We start from the raw sequence: 16,891 nt of genomic DNA on the forward strand, positions 1-16,891 counted from the left end.
GAGTCAGTTTTGAGAAAACCTTAAGTTTAGTTAAGCACACTTAGGCCGTCATTTTGAATGGTCAATAATTCTCAATGGAACTGCTATTGGCCCTATCGGAAATCATGAAGCTGCAAACTTATCATGGACTTGCTATGTACACCTCATGCTACTGCCTGCGGGAAACAGACACATCTGGGGGGATAACTTCCAGGGAATGGGGATTTACCAGGGAAATCTGAGCCGTTATTACTCACAGGATTCTCAGAGGTCAACTTGAAATCCCAGATAATTTTACACCCCTGGAGATGATAGGAACCCCAGCATCCCTAACCCCCAGAGCGTGCAGGATATTTATAATGAGACCTCTACTGTTTCTAGTTATTAAAATGTAAGACGGTCATATTGGAAACAGGGCAAGGTAAGATTTACAAAATGTTTGAACAGAAATGGGAGACATACACAGATCTATAGGTTGTGCTCACATTCAAACATAATCACTGATTCAAGACTTCCACTGTGAGTAAGGGTAGTAGTGTTTCTGACTGGGAATATAAAATATTGCTGTTAGAGTAATAGAGGGTTATATCTGCATAACGACACAATGCATTTTGCTGTATGAAAATTGGATGTGAAAACAGTTTTAATTCATTATTTTAGCACTAAAATGGTCAGCTCTATCAACTATTAACAGTGAGCACAATGGTTCAGGAAGGGGAAGTAATTAAGTGTGAAGAAAACACAGTTATGGTGACTTCATCTTATAAATGTAAAGACGATATGTCAACTTGAACAAAAATGTATTTCCTGTAACAAAAAAAAACGTTGATGTGTGTAAAATGAATGCTCAGTCTTGGATTGCAATTCAATAAAATACAGTAACTGTTATCTTATGAGAGGAGAAAGTCAGTATTTTAGGAACAATGAAAAGATATTGGGCGCAGCAAAAAAAATGCAAATGTAAGATCTGGTGTTTACATTTCCCCCTGATTAAGCTTTCAATTTTTTTTAATTCATAAACAGTCCAAGAAGTACTAATAGACCTGGAAGGCTGTGCCATTTCACAGGCTTCCAGGTCTATTATTTTGAATGTCATTTGGTGTTTTTGTGGGTTCCTTTGATTTTTCCTCGCTGGCCGAAACATTTTCCCTGTGCAATGCCCTTCTTTACTCCCAGGTACAAGAAAATGCCTCATTTGCACAATCACCCCCATTTTCTTAAAATGATGCTGTTGGTTGTTTGGACTCTGTACACTGGGACCCTGCAAACCAGACTCTATTGCATGTGCTCTGAACCATAACAACGTGCTGAACTGGTCAGAAATACTCACTGGCACACTTAACTTACCTATACATCCCTAGTATATTCTGCTCAATATAAGTGCAATACCTTCAGTTTAGGTGTAGCTAGAACATGGTCAAAGGATTCAAATAAATAGTACTAAATTTAATGGTCAAGTCAGATTGTTAATTACTATTCTGAAAAACTCTTTTAGAAGATTGACATTTGTTTTGCCTAGAACCTGTAGTATCCTTTTCAGAGTTAATCCTCAACTGTCACCAGGCAGCCAGCTGTGAGGTGTAAATGGTTGCCAGGAAAGTGATAAACAGGCCTTGTCTGGGAGCACATGTGACTTTCTCCTGACAGGATAGCCAAGGGGATTTGCTTCCCAACAGCAAAAGCTTCAAAAGGCATTCCCTGTCACCAGACCTGCCCCTGCCATTATCCAAGTAGCCAGAGTAACACCAATCCATGTGTGTGAAAAAGCTGTTTCAGAACTAGTTTGGGGGGCGGGGATGGGGGGGTCCTCATTTCTCTGGACAAACCTTAGGTGTGTAGCCGGGGCACTGTGGGATTGTTTTGGGTGAAACACCCAGGAAATCATGTCAAATTGGGTACAGATGACCCTGGGAACATTTTTCTGTTTGACCAGGGTATCCCCCTCCCACAAGCTAGTTCTCGGCATAAAAATAGCCCTCCTGGGTCCCTTCTTCAGAACACCTCTTGACCTGTGGAATACACAAAAAGAACTGTTTCTGTTGTTGCACCTGTGGAGAGAAACTCCAAGTGCTAAACCTGTTCTGCACTTGTACCCGGGACAGAAAAGTGGACTCCAAAGGTTATTTGGGTAGCCTTTTGTTAGCCTTCAGGGACACAAACATTTGAAAAAGCACAACAGCAGCACTGTCTTGGCCTCATCTTTGGATTTTGCCAGCTTGTTTTTTTTTTGCATTTCTTGTTGAGAGCCTTGAACTTCCTACCAGCACAGAAGCTCCCACTGAGGTCTTGAGCAGCAGCTCGCCACCAAGCATGAGTCCCTCTTTGGATCCAGCTGTCACCCCAATCTGCTGATGACCTCAACAATGAGGACTTTTCTTCAAGGAAAAGAAGGTAGACTTTAAACTGGACTGAGCCTGGTCCATGTGTCTAACCCACCATCCATTGCGGTTAGCCTTAACTTTTGACTTTGATCTGGTCTAGCGCAACCAGATGCCCACAGTTGACACTTTGTGTTTCTTGGAGCTAGAAAAATGATATCTCCAGTTCGCTTTACCCACTTGGAATGTAACACAATTGACAATGACCACCCTGTGTTGCCTGTCTGGGGACTAGAACTTTGTCAGCCTGCCATCAATTAACCATTCTTCGGATCCAACCTGCAGCCTGACCCCTCAATGACCCTGTCCACAGGAATTGTTCTCCATGAAAAAGACTGAGGGCCTGATTTAGAATTTGGCAGTAATGGCTCTGCCGCCACTTTTGTGACAGAAACCCAGACTGCCGACTTGTTGGTCCACCGAATGATTCAGATGTTGATGATCCCAAAGACTTTAACCTGCCTGAGTCCTGCCGACCCGGTGCAAGATAGTGCCATAGGAAAGAAATACAGGCTGATGGTGGGTCACCAGCCACACTCACCGCCGTGCAGATTTGGATGAACCTTAACACCAGTCAAAATGTAGCGGTATAACCTCCACTTCTAAGTTAGCGGATTGGGGGAAAAGGGGCGTAAACTCACCTTTTCTTCTGATTCCACTCCTATTTTCAAATGCACAGGACTGGATAACACCCTCTGTTGCTGGTGCCACTAAACCATGGAGAAAACACAACCCTCCCCTTCGCTGGACATGAAGGGAGGGAATGCCCATTGTCTGTTTACGTTTGGGAGACAATGCACAACAGCTCGGCACCACTGCATATATTTACATCTCAAAGTAATGTTTTTCAATTACAGTGACATGCATATGTAGGGGACACAAGTGGGTCAGACACTGATTTGGATACACTGGTACACAACACATACACAACTGTCATTTCGGTGTTAGTATTCCTTGCCAAAGGAATGCTGGGACCACAATGACTGTGCAATCACACTTGTCAACTGTGTCCTTGTGTAGAAATTGCAAGGGGACCTGTACCTGCCATTTTGTGCTTTGAGTTCTGCATGTGAATCTGTACATGTGATGTGATTGGCTGGGTGAGGTAGAGGGAGCAGGAGTGGGTGATGTGGTTGTGTCTGTATGTGTGCCACTTGCATATGGCTTTAATGTAGTTGTGTATGTTGTGTGTTGTTGTGTAGTGTTTATTGTTGGGATGTGTGTAGTTGTGCTTATGTGTGCATATGTTTGCGTAGAAAAGTGTGTAGTTGGGTTGTTGTTCTATCTCATGTTGGTACAGCATCAATAGTATATGTATGTTGTGTCATGGATGTACGTCAATGTGTGTTTGCAGTAAATACATGTTGTGTTCTGGTGGAATGGCTATGGATAGTGGTGTATATGTAGTGTGCTGTGTTGTGTGTGATAGAGCGGGACACATATGGGTATGGTACTGTATGTGTGTGTGTGCTTTTATTCCACAGCCACTGAACAATGTCCATTGGGTCCAGCAATGTCCTCCGGTCATCAGCAAACCACCGCCGGCAGGACTGTAACATCTAAATTTGACAGGTGGAACTCTGTCGACTTGACGGTCCTCTCAAGCCCACCGCTGCAGCGGTTCGGAGAAAACACCAGCAAGATCTAAATTAGGCCCTCAGTCAGAAGGTAAAAGTTCCACTGAACTACACCTGCACCCAAGAAGTGACCTGTGCTCCATGACAATCATTTTTAACTTTTGACTTTCACCAGGTCTGGCATCACCAGATACCTTCAATTGGTGTTTTGTGCTTTTTAGTGCTGTAAGTATACAAAACTTTGAAAAACGATCTATCTGGTTCTCTACATTTGATTCCTGTCCTTTTACTGTCTATTTGCTCATTAGAATTGTCTCTAGTTCTATAAATTGGAGTGGGACTTTTATTGTGTTGTGTTTTCTACTTATGAAATGTTTTGGAACAGATAAATCCTTTAAACATTTCACCTAAGTTAGGGCCTACCATCCACTTCTACTAATAATCCACTTTCTCGCAGTAGGTATCTGTTTCCTGAGTCAAGGCTTACATTTGTATGATATATATACACAATGGCAAAGTTAAAACATTGGGAATTTAGAACACAACTCTACAAGCTTTTGACGGGCCTAGTTACAGTACAAAGCATAGGGGGCTATCTGGTTGTTCTACATAGTGCTTCTTTCAATTCCAGATAGGTTTTCACTGGCTGACAGACATAGGATTTTCACTTATTTCTTAGCCACAGGCACTTGGAGAGGGAATTTGTCGAATATCTCAAGCTTCCTACCTGAAGCTATGCTATTCTGGTTTGTGAATTACCAAATCCCCTGAGAGAATTCTACTAACTGGACTTAGGCTGGGTTTCTTGGTGGGCTGAATAACCTTTCATGAAATATGGGCTCTGAAGGCAGGTGTGCCTTTTTTGTCCTTATGATCAATGTAGTGAGTTCTAGAAGTTAAGATAAACAATCTACAAAACAAAATACTCAAAATGTGACTTCCGGGAATATTGCCACCAGCGGTTAGATACTGAGACAATGAGAGTTGTTTCAATAAACTTCTCTGGCAAACAGCAGTTGGAACCAGTTTTGTGTCCACTTATTCTAACAACGGAGGGAAAATGCACTCAGTAATCCCTCACCTCTGCAGCCAGTCACACCTGCAACTAGAGTTCCTCCATCCTTGACCTGTCCTCTTTGTAAATTATAACTGCAGCTTATGGCATTAGAGTCCTTAGCTATGGACTGCTGATGCTGAAGCTGTTTCAAAGCAATATCACTAGATAAAAGCAGAAACCACGAGGATGCTCTCACAGACAAACTCGACTTCTTGCTATACTTGTCTGATAGCCCTTTAAGACACATGGTGGGGACATGTGCATGTAATAGAGGAAAAACTCCTGCCTTACCCTACAGTATCATCCATTATTCACTTTAATGCTCAGGAACGGGGAACTATAAGTGTGGTCAGTGCCTCGCATGTAATATAGGAATAGAAAGGTAAAGATATGTTCACAACGGCTGCGCCGTTATTTTGAAAACTTTTATGAAGTGTGGGGCACAGAATGTAGTTTATCTCCTTGAATGGCCATGTGAAAAAGGATATGTGAGGGAGCAGGATGAACCTTACAAACCTGCCTCACCGAACGTAGATCAGCTGTTAAAATCCAACGAGTAGCTGCCCCTATGGTCAAACATTTTGTTGAGAATAATCATAAGGCGGATGATATTTAATAGCAAAATTTAGAGAAAATTGTCTCCCAATGGGTGTGTATGGGATAAAACAGTGCAAGTCAAGAGAAGTGTACTGGATTTTTACTTTAAAGGCTCATATGCCAGACAGTGGTGACTGGTAAAGTTTGAGAGTGGTGGGGCTGGGCGGCGTCCGGGTTGCACTGGGATTCATTTTAAGGGGACCCAGCATCTCAGTGCCATTGCCTTTGAAATACATCATTGTTACGTGATACTTTTGCGGATTTACATACCCTAAATCCAACCCAAAAGTCACTTTGCATGTGCACCAGATACATTACTCAAGGAATAGTCATCTTTTAGGGATTAGCCCACAATTAAAGGATGTTAATACAAGACTCGAAGCTGGTTCCCCAATTTTAAAGTCTGCAGCTCTGACCCAAAGGTCATATCCTTTCTACTTAATAAGTGGGCTTGAAAACTTACTCTTCAGCTGAGAGCCCAGGATCTTTGCAGTACAGCCATCGGTGATTGACTCTCGAGCTGTTGAACTGTGATTACAAAGGTGCGTACGAGTACAATGGCCCACAATGCAATGCAATGCTTGTCCCATTGAGCTAACAAGCAGCCATTTTTGGAACCATGGGTGATGAACGGCTGCACACCCTCAGTGGGATTCAAGCTTATGGCCCTAATTACACCTTTCTGAAAGGAAGAAATGTAGGCGCCTGGCACTGAGCAGAGAAGCATGGGCTCTGGTCTGCTGCCCGAGTTATCACTGTGCTAACTAACCTCTTCTTTTCAATTTATTGACTCCACACAACAGTGCATGTCACCTGAACCAGCATTTTGCATGGCCAATCAATATCAACGTGCAGCTGAAAATCAAATTTGACCAGAGGAATGACTTCTTAAACGATTAAGTCAGCGCGAGAGTGATATTGTCCAGCCTCTCAGATAGCAACAAAAACGGCACAAAGCCGCAAAAGATAAACCTCTGCCCGTATGACTGTTATTTTAAAGAAGTAAAAGACAGATGCTGCTCAAATGATTTGCCCAGGATCACACATTGTTGGGACTCTAACAAAAGCAAATGGCCATCTGCACCGCAGGTGAAGGTTGGCCGTAGTAATTCATTCATTAAATTAATTCATTAAAGAAATTGAAAACATAGAAGCATAATTCATTTGCCCCAAATCATAGGAGGGTGGAGACTAGTCCTTGTTTTTGCCAAGTGGATTAATTCACAGGCCTCAGGGCAGTGAGCTCCTCAGCCCAGTAAATACTGTAGACTCAGCAGGACCGCCCACAGGCAGCATTAGGCAATGCAGTTGTTATAAATGGGGTCTTTGGTTGACAGTCAGGTTACCCCCTGTTCAAGCAAGGACCCTCACTCTAGTCAGGGTAAAAGAGAATCACCCTCAGCTAACCCCTGCTTACCCCCTTGGTAGCTTGGCAGAGCAGTATGCTTAACTTCAGAGTGCTAGGTGTAAAGTATTTGTACCAGCACACACAGTAACCTAATGAAAACACTACAAAATGACAACACAAAACAAGACCAAAACCACAAAAATCCGACATGCACAAGTCAAGTTATGAATTTCTAAAGATTAACTTAAAAAATAGAGCTTAGAAACAAAATGCTTCAATGAGGTGTTAACACAGAATCGTGTCGGAGTTGTTCCCAATACTCCTACACTAGCGGCACCAGCCACGGAGTCACGGAGACCCCCAGGTACAGTACCTTGGTTAAGAATGGAAACAAGCCGATGCGCGAAGTCGGTGATCGTGGCGTCCATGCGAAACATTGAATCCGCGCACTTTGAGCGGTGTCAGTCACGGCGTGGTGCGGCAACTTCTATGGAGTCGTGGACTTCGCCGGGGCTGCAGCGGTGTCAGGCCCTCGAAGGTCGTCGCATTCCAGTGAAGATCACAGAGTCGGTTGCAGGCGGAGTCACCGGATTCAGCAGCGGCATCGGTCCAGAGTCGTCTGAAGTCGATTTCCTTGAGCTTTTCCTTTCAAGGGCCCAGGGACTGTCAGGGCAGGAGTCTCAGCAGAGAGCCAAGGTGCTGGTAAGGTAAGTCTTTGATGGCCCTGAGACTTCATAACAGGGAGCAAGCAAGCTCAGTCCTCCTTGGAGAGTCCTTCTCAAGCAGGAATTTACCACAAAGTCCAGTCTTTGTCCCCTTGCACATGCAGAAGTATCAACTGCAGGATAGCTCCATAAAACACAGTCACAGGCAGGGCAGCCCTCCTCCTCAGCTCTTCTCCAGGCAGATGCTCCTCTTGATGTCCAGAAGTGATCTAAAGTCTGTGGTTTTGGATGTCCTTCTTATACCCATTTTCTCCTTTGAAGTAGGCCTTCCTCAAAGTAAAGTCTCCTTTGAATGTGAAATCCTGCCTTGCCCAGGCCAGACCACAGACACTCACCAGGGGGTTGGAGACTGCATTGTGTGAGGACAGGCACAGCCCTTTCAGGTGTAAGTGACCACTCCTCCCCTCCCTCCTAGCGCAGATGGCTCATCAGGATATCCAGGCTACACCCCAGCTCCCTTTGTGTCACTGTCTAGTGTGAGGTGCAACCAGCCCAACTGTCAAACTGACCCAGACAGGGAATCCACAAACAGGCAGAGTCACAGAAATTGTATAAGCAAGAAAATGCTCACTTTCTAAAAGTGGCATTTTCAAACACACAATCTTAAAATCAACTTTCCTAAAAGATGTACTTTTAAATTGTGAGCTCAGAGACCACAAACTCCACATGTCCCTCTGCTCCCAAAGGGAATCTACACTTTAATCATCTTCAAAGGTAGTCCCCATGTTAATCTATGAGAGGGACAGGCCTTACAACAGTGAAAAATGAACTTAACAATATTTCACTGTAAGGACATATAAAACGCATTACTATATGTCCTACCTTAACCATACAGTGTACCCTTCCCTTGGGGCTACCTAGGGCCTACCTTAAGGGTGTCTTGACATATGGGAAAAGGGAAGGTTTAGGCTTGCCAAGTCGAATTTACGGTTAAATTGGACACACAGACACTGCAGTGGCAGGTCTGAGACATGATTACAGAGCTACTTATGTGGGTGGCACAACCAGTGCTGCAGGCCCACTAGTAGCATTGAATTTACAGGCCCTGGCACCTCTAGTGCACTCTACTAGGGACTTACTAGTAAATCAAATATGCCAATCATGGATAAACCAATCAACCATACAATTTACAAAGAGAGCATATGCACTTTAGCACTGGTTAGCAGTGGTAAAGTGCTCAAAGTTCAAAAGGCAACAGCAACAGGTCAGAAAAAATAGGAGGCAGGAGGCAAAAAGATTGGGGATGACCCTGCATAAGCAAAAATAAAAAGTCCAACAGCAATGGATCTGTGTCACTTGCATCAACAGTCATCACGGGGCACGACCACAACAGCAAGAGGTGTGTGAACATTTTATATAAAAAAATAGATAATGACAGTATTTTTTTTTTTTACACTTTTGCGATGGCCGACCCTGGAGGTGAAAGTAAAGGGGCAGAGCCACACAAGTTACGTTTTCAAAATGGACTATACATTGAAATTACTGTATTTCAGGGAAGGAAAATTCTGTGTAAAGAGAATATATATTAATCATGTTTATGAACTACAATTGTCTGACATGTTATATGGGCTCTTTTTTGAAGAAATGAAAGAACAATTGTTTGTTTTAATGATATGGAAAGTGCCTGTTGTGGAGTGATTGAGTGTGTAGGTAAGGTATGTCTTTTATATATGTTTGTGGTGAAACCTACAGAGTACTATTCTATATGCTATGAAATGTTGTAGAATTGCGGAAAGTGAAGAGACATAAAAAGAAGAAAAAAACTATTTGCAAACTTTGGGATTTAATGTAATATATATTGAAACAAAGTATTCAATAAAATGTTATTCAAAGAATTACTTTCCTGAGCATTAAAATGATTATTGGATGATATTGTATAGTAAGATGGGGTATTTTCTTTATTATTTGGTTTTACATACCCCATTTCTATTATTTCTGCAGGGGGTCCCTTTTTTGATTGAACATACCTGAACTGTAACCTTTCTCAGTGAACTCAACAATTAGGTGAGCCCACCTTGATTGTACATGTGAAGGTCAAAGCCAGGAACCAGTTTCTCTTGTAGATTTCAATGCTGATTATCACTGCCAAACTGTACATGTAACCAAGAAACTCCTACCACAATCATCTTCTCATCATGTGATGAGCAATGTGTTTTATTTTATCAAAATATATTTACCACATGCAGATGGCATCTGCTGCAAAAAAAATCAACTACCATGCCATGGGTCTTGGTGTCAGTGTTTGAGGTAAAAATGTGTTTTATAAATTGACTTGGTATTCAAAATTGCATGCCTCCTTCAAAGACGAAGAACCATGCTTTGATACCAAAAACTACAAAGAAATTCAATTTCCATCTCCGTGTCAACTAGTCTCATACCTATGATAAGATTCCTAATTTCACATAAAGGAAACATTGTGCAACATCATATACTGTTAAGGCACCTTTATTTAAAGCAATGTCTTACTGCAGCCAGACACAATTTGAGTGCTTATGTTTATTTGTAAGATCATTAGATGTCAGCTGATGTGTTAGGAGGCATGAAGGCATTCAGAGACTGACTTAGATCTTGGTGGAATCGGTTCCTCTTTTGGTTTTCTGTCAGATAATCTGCCCGCTCTATTTAGAAGTTGGCGGGACCATAGACGAAAGACCACCTGAGTCCCGCAGACTGTGCCAGAGCTTTACATCTGGGTCAACCGCGCTATTGGAAATAATGGCTGGTGGATGGACTCCAGCCACTTCTCTCCGAGACAATTATGATGTGCCTTCCCACCAAGGCAACTGTGGGGGAGATACCTCCACACCTGAGTTGGCGGACTGGGAGGGAAATTAGATAAAAACCTACCTTTTTTTCTATTTTCCACTTCCGTTTCTGCCTGGACCCAAATGGACAAGTCCTGCCATTGCTGCTGCCACTTGACCACAAAGGAAACCTGACCACTGCCTGCTTTATTTAGAGTTGGCGGACAAATTACAATTTTTCCATGACCATCATCACTAGGTAAAAACTCGGGGTAAGGGACAGAGAAACATGTAAAATGACTCCCATGGTGAGAGGGTATTTTCTTTTTATTTTCAAAAAGAATATCCCACATTGTGACTTTCTTTTTTAATATAAAAATAATGAATGTTTGCCGCAGGGCTCCTTCAAATTGACAGAGCCAGCCTACAAACATTCAGGGCATTTACAGGGCGCCCTGTGATGGCCGTTCCTGTAAATGCAAAAGGTGTCTACTGAGCTGGCAAACATCTCAAAATGTGTTGGGCTGGGTACTCCCTCGGGATGACTGAGTACTTTTCTCAATTTCCTTGATGGGGTAAATGCCTGTCTGTCACACTCTAAATCAGGCCCTTAGATTTCCTTGGATCTGACTAACAATTACACTAAAGGCCCTTACTGAAGAAAAAGTGCATTAGATCATAGCATTAGCTCAAAAGATGCCTCATGCACTCTATTAAAATTGAAACGGCGATCACCCACTGTTTCTGGAGGCACTTGGGTACAGTCGATAAATAGAAAAGAGTGGTTTCCAATGATTCATTAGCAGGAAACTGTTTTGTAATACAATGTAATTTTGTCCGATGTTTCTGGTTTGGTTAATGATGTACAAAGACATGACCCTTGAAGAAGTAACAAAAAGTAATTAGGTTCAGGTGTATGACTAACAGTCATCTTTACAAACATTTGTTTGGGTCTATGTAGTGCTTATGAAAAGTGCACACTAAAAAATTAGCAGGTGAGAAAATGCAAGAGAGAAAAGCATGTGGTCCAGGCTGAATCTGAGAGACAATGAATGGGCAGTACTAACGGCTTCCTATGTGTTTGAAACTGAGGATACATTTCTGCATTAATGTCAATGTTTCAAGTCTTTAAGGCAAGGTGTCCTTGTATATCTATAGGACAAAGCACAGTAGAGTACAAACTAAAAATAAAAACGGTTTTTAAAGTGAGATCCTTACATGAACAAATCTAAAAGTTGCCAAAACTGTGGTGAACGAATTCACTCACATCATTAATGCTTCCATCAGTCATCATCACAACAAAGACGAAGAGACCTTTTTGGATATAGTAATTCAACACAAAGAAAGCAACTACATCTACAACCACTACTATCTTCCTTTTATAGACATCAGGAGTGGGAACATATTACTTCTACACTACTACTAGTACACAACAGCCATCGCCCCGATCACTCAGAGGGATACACGTGGGATGCCTCCAGAGCTGGTTTGTACTACACTAACAAAGATCTACACCAGATATTAGGCTGAACTGGTGAGTAGTCTGTCAGGGATAAAATGAACTAGAGGGACACAAACGGCACTGCAATAATATAACCTTTTGACATGATTTCAGGGGATGGGTGATGGCGGTCTAAGAACCTGTGCATTGTCCTGCACTGCAAAGACAAGGAGCCCGCAGTGTTATTTGTGGGTGATTTTTTTTGGTACAAGAGCTTCAGCAGCATGAGCTCAGGAAGGAGCTTTGCGCTTCCCTCAATGCTGTGTATTCCGGTGTCATGGAGGAAAGAGAAGGCACTTGTTTTGGAGGCTGAAAATGTGGATCTTGAGAACATCAAACCTAAAGTCACTGTTGTCAGGGCTGGAACAAACAAGATCACCATCACGGTAAAGGGGTTTCATATTGATGTTGATGTGATTGTGAAGCTCATTCACTGGTTACAGCTTCAAGCTAAGCTCATTGAAATGTGTCTGCTTCTTCAAGGTGCAAGCCCATCCTACTGAAGTTAAAGCTTGTCAAGGGGAACCAGCTACTTAAAGCGTCTCTCCCCAGGCTCCCTAACATGCCGCCTTTGAATCTGGATGTGGGCTTTGTGCACTGAAACAGGACGGTCCCCTGCCATGACTTACTGGACTTCCTGCACCTGATGCCCAAGAGCTACACCAAAGCAAGCAACCCAATTCCAGAGATATCCATGCACCTGCTGGAGAAAACAGTACTCATCCTTGACCCACTAGTGTTCCACCTCCCTTCTCTCTATGTCTGTGGGCTTACACCCTGTATTTCTGGGTTGTTCTCATTCGCTGTAAATATGCCATAAAACTCCTTCAAGTCTTCTTCTGAGGACTGTCTTACGTTTGGATATTTAGCAGATTTATTGGTTCTGTTACATGGTTATACGTTGTACATCAGTTTGCTCTCAATACCTTGCAAGTATGCCTTGTGTCATCCTTCGGTCTCCTCTCACGCTGCCATTGTCTCTCTTTTCTTCCTCTTATGCTCTTATACAGTTCCTTTCCAACATCCGGTTTCCTTTTTTGCCTTCCTCGTACGGGAAAGTTTAAACTAAATGAAAAGTAATTAAAATAACATATACAATCCATGTGTAGGTCATTAACAAAAAACTGTGTTTTAGACTCAAATGTGAGCAGTGAGCTTCCATATCCACATGAATTTTGCTAAATTCACTGACAAAGGCATTTTTCTTTCTTTCCTTTACCCTGCCCTAGGTCGGAAATGAGAGATATAAACGTTCAATTATGCAAATGAGATGAGACAATTAATTGAATAAAAGATGTTAAACTTCAACTCTGTCGTAAGCATAGTTATCCCAAAATATAATAATGTAGTGAAATGTTTAGTTTAATTTCCGTAGAATGTTGCTTTATCAAAAGGTTTTGTCAATAGAAGCGAATAAGGAACGGAATGACTTCATACACCAAAAATATTTTCGTCTGTAAGGAGTTTGGTATTTAACTCTGTCTTTCCAGAATGAATCAAACTCATTGAAGAGCTAGTGAGGAACCAAAGTGATCCACCACAAATAGACACAAAGCACCACCGGTCTTGCTCAACGCTGATGATGCACTATTTATTTCACAGACTGCAAATAGATTGGAGCATCTGGCATCAGCCATGTGACAGTAATGGATAATTCAGAATTAAATAAACGGACCTCAGCAAATCAAAGGTAATGAGGGCTGAGGCCCCAGCTCAATCAAAGGAAATATCAACATTCGGCTATCAAGAGCCCTGCAGAAAGTTTGTTCATGTTCTCATTTGGAGGAGCAGCTTGATTCAGGTTTAAATTGTTCTTCCTGAACGGTGGTAACTTTAATATTGCTCGTATTGATGGGTATGAGAACATGGGCTCTATTATTAATATATGTAAAGCAACCAGTATACCCGTCAGCATTTATGGCTCTGATATTTGGGGTTTGTGACACTCTCCACCCTCCAAGTGGAGCAGAATATGTTTGGCCATCAACTACTTGGTTAGACCAGGAGATTTTCCTTAAACCTCAGGAAGGCAGAATTAAATTAGTCCCATTTTATTCTCCAGCAATTTATTTGGTCAAATCACCAGACAATGGCCTCTGTACCGATGTGAGCCCACTCTTTGGCCGCAATCTTGATATCTATATTTCCATCAAGGAAGCTATACAGCCCGGCAATCCATAAATAATTGCATTCGCTGATGGGACGACAGTGACTGACAGAAGGACATAGGTCAAATTTTTACAGGAACCTAGAAAACGAAACTAATGAGATATTGACTCTATGATTAAGGAGCTGTTTTTCACTTAATATAGCTAATGCCATACTGGTTTAAGTAAATAATACTTAAGATTGGAAACTCCTGACAAGATCTGACTAGGATTTTTAGTGGGGTAGCCCCATATGTGAATATACTTCCATGTGCATGTGATTACTTCTGTATGGACCTGTATATTTTCTTTGAATTATAAATGTTATGGATTCCCTAGAGGGAATTATCTTCCCCCAATTTTATTTTCCCATGGATAAAGGCCTTTCTAGTCAGAGAGTAATCAAATCTCCCATTTTAAGTCTGACCTAGAGACAACATTTACCATCTTGGCAAATTCATATAATGAAAAAAATCATAATTTGAAATAAAAACGACATATATACACATTAATAGGTCCTCTTCGGCTATTGGTTTGTTCAGCTGTCACTCAGATGTTGCTTCCATCTATCACAACTTACAACACACGGCATGTGGCAATGGGTCATCCCGATTCATATTTAGCTCTTTTGCACTGTGTGTGGCAGCATTTTAACTGATTACATGTCGGACAATATTTTCCTTTGCCAATGTTTTTTTTCTTCCACTCTATATGTTTTTTTTTTTTTTTTTCAGTGATCCATGTAAGTTTAAACTATGCTTTCAGGTTACAGTAATTCCAAGCCACTAATACCTTTTCAATTTGCAAATAAAAATTGTACTTTGCTTTGTTGTTTCTATTCCTGTCCTAATTACCCCTGACTCCCATGCTGTTCTGTTAGCATTACATGCAATGGGTACTTGTTTTTCGGTTTGAAAGTATTTTAAGTAAGTATATGGCCGTCAGGGTAAGCAACAGCACGATTTCTATTTCTTTCTTCTTTTTATTTTTCCGGCAAATGCTTTCAATAAAAGAATGCTTCATCTTATCAAGACCAGCTGGCTTTGCTAGTACTTGCTACTTGTGCAGTCACAGTCAGTAGTTTCCTGACATCCTCCTTGAGATCAAAGAAGACGCTGAGAGTGCAACCTGGCTAATATTGTTTAAATCTGTAGTATTATTTACGCCAGTTGTTTCTGGTATGTATACATTTGGTGTTACTGGGTTTTATGTGGTTCAACTATTAATCAAAAGATAGGATTTATTGATTTGAATTGATAAAACATGTAAAAAGGCTGTTTTCACAAATATGTGGACTTTAATTCCTTGTCTCAATAAAATATATATGAATTATCCAGAATACTGTATTCTGGATAATTCATATATATTTTATTGAGACAAGGAATTAAAGTACAAATATTTGGGAAAACGACCTGTTTTGCAAGCCTGACTTTTCTTTTCACTTTGGACTGTACTATTCGGACTGCTTTCAGGAGTGCCCTGGTATTTTGTTCTGAAAATTACCTTTCTAGCGCAGTTCAAAGGAAGTTCTTTTGTTCTTTCTCTGATCTAGTGCATCTAATACCCTTGGTGGTTGGGTATTATTACCAGGTTCAGCACCAATCTAGGACTCTTTGGATCTATTAATTAGATATTACTTTCTGTATAGATGTCTGAATGTTAGGCATTAACCACTGCTGTTTCTTTATATGTAAAAAGGATGTTGGTTCTACTCCACCTCGATCCATGACTCTAAATATTCATGCTAATGAGACGAATATCCAATAGCGTCTCTCTACATAGCGATGTTTCACTCATTCAGCTTGGACATGACTCCCTTGCTTCCATCTGTGTTTTGGTCCCTAGGAGCCTTATTCAAATGTTGGTGGACCGTCCTGGTACCACAGCTATGGCAGACTACTTTATTCCTGCCATGATGAGGGAAATCCGTCCACCGACCCAGCGGTTCCTGTAAATACTCAGTTGCTACAATGTACTATTTCCGTCAACATCTAAATCAGGCTCCAGTCTTAGTAGTCTGCCACAGTCACATGACCAAATGCAACGTGGCTATTGTAGTCTCTTGGAACTCATTCAGCGCCCTGCAAAGGATGCTGATGCTCAGTTTAGAAGACAAAGGGTTGTCTGTGGGGCAGAAAGGGGCAATTGTTAGTATGAAATTTTCCATGAGAAGCAAAGGTGAGAAAACCACAGCTAGTTTATCAAATGCAGCGCAGCAGAATGTGGAGTATATTTATGAAGTAAATTGTTTGTCCATATGGAAACAGTAATTTTCTCTCTAAGGAGGCACCCCACCTTGAAGTAACCTCTGAGATTCAAGTAAACCCTGCCTTAATGAAAGAAAATGGTGTCAACTATAATGATCTCCCTCGCTGATTCTGGTTAAAGCGCTATAAAACACATGCACCCGGCTTCTCTTCATAGGTGCCTCCTCAGAAGCTAGAAGCAGCTTGCATGAGAGGTTAAATGGATGAAAGAGTGCACTCCAGAACTTTATCAGAGTAGGCATAGTTCAGCATTGCATGTGGGCATGTAGGTGATCCCAGCCTGCGTCATTCATTCCACTGGAACAGACTGAGCGTGGTGGGACTAGCGTCCTTTGCAGAGTGCAGTCTCGTGTACCTTATCCTGCACAGCAGATGCAAGGGGAGCTCTGACTTGCTGTTCTCACATGTCAGTCCTACTGCCATTTGTTGTGGTGCTGAGAGAGCCAGAGGACCGAGGAACAGAAAGCCGCTGAGCCAGGGCCTGTTGCTATGAAATAACTCTTATCCCCTGGCTCCAGTGCCCCGCCCACCTCAGCAGGAGCTCAGGAGACCCCGACCCACAGATGAAGCA

The 16,891-nt window shown here is 41.9% G+C and overlaps 1 pseudogene; it reads left to right on the top strand.

The window, feature by feature from the left end:
- Positions 1-7,320: 7,320 nt before the first annotated feature.
- On the top strand, positions 7,321-12,726 carry LOC138267227 (platelet-activating factor acetylhydrolase IB subunit alpha2 pseudogene; annotated as a pseudogene).
- The last annotated feature ends 4,165 nt before the right edge of the window (positions 12,727-16,891 follow it).

Source organism: Pleurodeles waltl, chromosome 12 (assembly GCF_031143425.1).
Source record: "Pleurodeles waltl isolate 20211129_DDA chromosome 12, aPleWal1.hap1.20221129, whole genome shotgun sequence".
Lineage (NCBI taxonomy): Eukaryota > Metazoa > Chordata > Amphibia > Caudata > Salamandridae > Pleurodeles > Pleurodeles waltl.